Here is a 5,872-nt window from a genome sequence, read left to right as displayed (position 1 = left end):
TAAGTGCCTGAACTCCTCCTCAACACTGTTAGCTATCTGTACTTCTAGGGGTATCCTGGAGGATTTGTATGCTAGGGTTTCGGAATGTAAATTACAGATATAGACTCTGGCTAACTTAAGCAGAAAGAATTGGCTGCACAATAATTTACTGTAAGGTACTTAGTACGTTGCAAAATTGGCAAGAAGGTGTAACAACCAGACTTTGCAGGAACCAAGGGAAATCCAGCCAAAATCCTTTCTAGAAATGGACTGCAGAGAATTTCACCAGTACTCCTCAGCCACCAGCCACTTATTATAAAGGCACTGAACATGACTCTTCCATAGTGCAGGAATAATTGTTAAGTGGCCATGCCACTTATTCCTTCAACATTCAGAGCTTGATGCTAGGAAATCTGTGGCTCCACGCTGGTCACATGACAATGCCCAACCACTAGAAGGCTGTCTGAGTGTAGTGTTGGTAGTGTGAAGTACAGAGTACCCCCCGCCAAAACTAAGCAGGAAATGAAAAAGACGACTCCATGCAGCAACAAAGTGCTTGTTAGAACAAGTTACAGGTGGGATGCCAGCCTGGGGCCCTGGGGCACTGAGCTGTCTGGGCAAAGTTGAAGCAAGATTTATGCTGCCCCTCATATAAGAACAGTAGCAGAGATAAGCCTTTGTAGTTTTACAGATCATAAGGGAGCTGCAGATTAAAACTTCTCTTACAACATTTGTTTATTATTCTTTAGAAATAGCCCTTAGGCCCTTTGCTGGCCTGTCCCGCATTACTAGAAAAGGCTGACTCGCACTTGGGCTTCAGGGCTGGAGAGTGGTGCTGATTAGGCTTACAGCTTCACCCTGAAAGACAGCAAGGCTCAATAAAGCATCACTATGGTGTGCTGCCATACAGTGGCTACGTGACAATGGTTTCCTCCATTTCTGTAGAAAAAAATGACCTCCCACCAATCTTAGGTTTCTTTTCCCAAGGTAAAAAGAATGTTTATAGATTCTAAGAAGTCAAAATAGGTAATATCCATCAGAGTCTACCACTTTAGCTAACATTCTCCCAGATCCTTCCTCTGTTCATAACATTTCCAAAAACATTACTCCTAACAAAATAACATCCTCCCCAGGACAACCAAGAAGTCAACATTTCATGAGTGGGAAGCACAGTGAAGCCTCATCTGCTATTACAGGCAGTGCCCATTCTTCTTACTGATATCCTGCCTCCTGGACCAAATAATAAATTTGCCCACTAAAACACATGATATGCACATCATATAAGTAGGAGCTGGAGTGAGATGACAAAAGGAAAGGAAGTACACACACACACACACACACTACACTAAGGAAAGAAATATGGTCCGAGGCTCTGTTCCTTGTTTCTATAACTGAGAGACGATAACTGGGGTTGCAGATTAGGTTCTTTATGGTGTAGACTCTGAGATGATATTGAACTGGCTGGATATTTATTTTAGAGAGTTCTTGGGCTCAAAACCTGTGAAAGGGTGAGGGAAAAAACCAGAGAAGACAAAGGAATGAGTTAGGTCCTAACGCTGGCCCAGCAGTCCTAGCCAGACCCTTGTGAACTTGAAAGCCAGAACGACCATTCATTTGTCCTCAGCCAGGCAGAGATGACCAGGTCTTCAGAATCCTCCATTGATAAGTTACTGAATAAAGGCCACCCAAGAAGTGGCAAGGCCGGCGCCGTGGCTTAACAGGCTAATCCTCTGCCTTGAGGCGCCGGCACACTGGGTTCTAGTCCCAGTCGGGGCGCCGGATTCTGTCCCGGTTGCTCCTCTTCCAGGCCAGCTCTCTGCTATGGCCCAGGAAGACAGTGGAGGATGGCCCAAGTGCTTGGGCCCTGCACCCGCATGGGAGACCAGGAGAAGCACCTGGCTCCTGCCTTCGGATCAGCAAGATGCGCCGGCCGCAGCGGCTATTGGAGGGTGAACCAATGGCAAAAAAAGGAAGACCTTTCTCTCTGTCTCTTTCTCTCTCACTATCCACTCTGCCTGTTTAAAAAAAAAAAAAAAAGTGGCATGAACTTGAGTGAGGAATCTGTCTACAGTAAATCCAATCCATGAAAGCATTGAAAACTCAGAGATTTCTGCATGATCTGGGGCCATAATTCTTTCATGGAAGGATGATCTGAGTGGTGCATCAAGTGGCCACCATAGCTAGTCTTTATATTTCTCTTCCTCTGTTTCTTATTCTATATTGTCTTTATCTTCAACAAGCACTTCAGCTAACTGGGATCCTGCATCCAGTGGAGAAACAATGCAAATTTTTATTCCTTGGGTTGTAATGTCCAAACTCACACTATATTCTTCCCTTTCTATAACAGTAACTGAGACTCCATAGGATGATCTACTGTTCTATAAAGACTATTAGAGGTGGTAAGATATGGCCAGTTAAATCCCTGAAGCATTATAAATGCATTCTCTAACACCTCTATAATAAATAGGTTTCTCTGTCAGAAGTAGTGTTGTTGGAGATACCATGACATTTTATAAAACATTCACAGGTTTTAAAATGGTAGCTCTTGCACAATCCAGTGAGGATCAATCATGACCTTTCTGAGGGTTATGCCCAAATTAATCAACCTTCTTTTGTTTTTAAGATTTTATTTATTTGAGAGCCAGAGTTACAGACAGAGGGAGAGACAGAGAGAGGAGGGTCTTTCATCTGCTGGTTCACTCCCCAAATGGCTGCAACTGCCAGAGCTGGGCTGATCCAAAGCCAAGAGCTTCTTCCGGGTCTCCCACACAGGTGCAGGGGCCCAAGGATTTGGGCCATCTTCTGATGCTTTCCCAGGGCATAGCAGAGAGATAGATAGGAAGTGGAGCAGCTGGGACTCGAACCAGCGCTGCAGGTGGAGGCTTAGCACACTAAGCCACAGCACCCGGCTCCATTAATCAGCCATCTATAGGGGCTCAGGGATCATTAATGATGCCAGCAATTTGGCTAACCAATAGTGGCAGACCATGTTGTTCAGCCCATGTAGAGTTTATCCTTAACCCTAACCCCAAGAGACCTCATGGTCTTTTGTTCCTGTGTCAGTAAGCAACCATCGGGATAGATTAGGAAAGACTCCCTCACATGTTGGTTTCTGGATTAAAAGTCTTATTTGCAGAGAAGTACTTTATTGATAATTCACAAATCATGGAATTAATTGTTGCTATACTATGTCAATATTTAAATTAATAGACACTGTTGTTTTTTACGGCAGTTTTAGGTTCACAGCAAAATTGAGTAGAAAGTACGGAGAGTTCCCACCCACCCTCTACTAGATCAACATTAAGATTTAGAATAATATATTTCTTCCTTGAGCTTTTTAAGAGGCAGTATAGCACAATGACAAAGGGTAAGCCTTTCAAGTCAGACTACCTGGGTTTGAATCTTTGCTCTATCACTTACTAGCAAATGTAACTTTTGAGCAAGTTACTGTCCTGTGCTTCAGTTTTCTCATCTTTAAAGTAGGAATGATAATTACAGTACTTATGCCCATAACTGTAAGAGGTACATTCATGTCCTATTCTCTCCAGAAAGAAAATATTGATTTCAAATAATCTCTAATGTGCCATCAATTACAGATACATTTTTATTTCAGAGATGCTTAATGGCTCTTGTTTTAGAAATCGGGAAGACATTGTGAGGATTTTTCACATGCTTAAAGATATTTATTTCAACTGTTGTAACACGTTTGAGTTTGAGTATGGGATTTTTCCTCTCATATTTAACTTTAAAAGACTCCATCCCAACTATTCTAGAAGCAAAGTTTATGGATCTAGAGTCAAGGAGGTTGATGGGGAGAGGACAAAAGAATTGGCTTTCTGCAGGAATTAGTAACAGGATCTTCAGGCAAGGTTGCAACATTTTATTAGAAATAGAAGAGCTGTTTCAAGTGGCTACGAAGATTCAGTGGAATTGTGAGTTTATGCCCTGAATTCTTCCACACACTCCTATTCTAATCCATAGGGTCTTACTCTATTTCACTATCCCAGCTTTAAGAGATGGTTAATAAGACTTTAAAGTCAACTGATTTTGTAATTTGGCAAACCACAGAATCAAACTATTTGTTTGCCTTTTGGATATTCTAGCCCTCAGGCACCAGAAGATAAGATATTTCTTTTTCCATAGTCAGAGAGAATACTTCTATTTCAGACTGTGAGCCAAGAATGTAGGAATTTGGGTTACTCAATCTCTTGAAAGATATCTAGTGCCACTAGAAGCAGCTGCCTGTGATGGATGGTCTCATTAGCCCACCATGATGGGCTCCAATTTTTCCACCTTGTTCTTTGCCCCTCAAAGTTGATTTCTATGTACTGCATCAACCAGCTAACCTTAACCTTCCAGCTTCAGGCTGGTGCAGTCCATGGGATGCACAAGGAAGAGATCCTCCTTATGGAGGAATTTATTTCCTGACCCTCCCTGCAAGGCTGTAAGTTAGCAGTGGATAGATTCTTTTACCAAAGTCTACTGCTCCTGTTGTAAAACCCCCTTTTGTAGCCACAGCAATTGCTCTGTATGGGTTTGGATAACTGCTCTTTACTCTTGCTTTCTCATGCCTAGGGTAAGGGACCTTGTAGTTCAGATCCATAAAGTGCTTCACCACCCTTTAACTCTGCCCACTATATATTTTTTAAACTTTTATTTAGTAGATATAAATTTCCAAAGTACAGTTTGTGGGCCGGCGCCGCGGCTCACTAGGCTAATCCTCCGCCTTGCGGCGCTGGCACACTGGGTTCTAGCCCCGGTCGGGGCGCCGGATTCTGTCCCGGTTGCCCCTCTTCCAGGCCAGCTCTCTGCTGTGGCCGGGGAGTGCAGTGGAGGATGGCCCAAGTGCTTGGGCCCTGCACCCGCACGGGAGACCAGGAGAAGCACCTGGCTCCTGCCTTCGGATCAGCGCGGTGCGCCGGACGCAGCGCGCCAGCCGCGGCGGCCATTGGAGGGTGAACCAACGATAAAGGAAGACCTTTCTCTCTGTCTCTCTCTCTCTATCCACTCAGCCTGTCAAAAAAATAAAATTAAAAAAAAAATAAAAAAAAAAACAAAGTACAGTTTGTGGATTACAATGGCTTCCCCCCCCCCATAACTTCCCTCCCACCCGCAACCCTCCCATCTCCTGCTCCCTCTCCCATTCCATTCACATCAAGATTCATTTTCAATTATCTTTATACACAGAAGATCAATTTAGTATATATTAAGTAAAGATTTCATCAGTTTTCTGCCCACTATATTTTTTTTTTTTTTTTTTATTTTTGACAGGCAGAGTGGACAGTGAGAGAGAGAGACAGAGAGAAAGGTCTTCCTTTAGCCGTTGGTTCACCCTCCAGTGGCCGCCGCGGTAGCGCGCTGCGGCCGGCGCACCGCGCTGTTCCGATGGCAGGAGCCAGGTGCTTATCCTGGTCTGCCCACTATATTTTAAGCAGAACTTTTGTTAAGATCTCAAGTGCTTCATTTGTGTGTATCATTTGTTTCCAACTGAGAACCCAAATAATACAAACCCCAGTGCATGGTTTTCAAATTCCTAGACTCTTCATCCTATTTTAAGCCACTCAGTCCACCAAAGCCTTACCTTTAATGCACAATTTTATTCCAGATTACCAAGAATTTTAGCTTAATTTTAAGACTCCCAAATATGTGACAGGGGCTTCTAGATTCCTATCCTTGAAAAGAGACAAAACATAATCAGAACATCACCACAAGTACCATTGATGTCATTGCCACAGTTTACTCAACTGCCATCATCAGTGGAAGGAACACCGCTGAACTTGAACCCCTCTGGCTATTCAACTCTAACACAGTTGTGCCCTGTATCCTCTAACTTTATGACTTTTCCTTCTCTAATCCATTGGCACCAACATTTTCACACAGTCATAAACCAACC

Source organism: Lepus europaeus, chromosome 4 (genome assembly GCF_033115175.1).
Source record: "Lepus europaeus isolate LE1 chromosome 4, mLepTim1.pri, whole genome shotgun sequence".
NCBI lineage: Eukaryota > Metazoa > Chordata > Mammalia > Lagomorpha > Leporidae > Lepus > Lepus europaeus.
The sequence above is the reverse complement of the archived record's forward strand: the minus strand, read 5'-3'. Positions refer to the sequence as shown.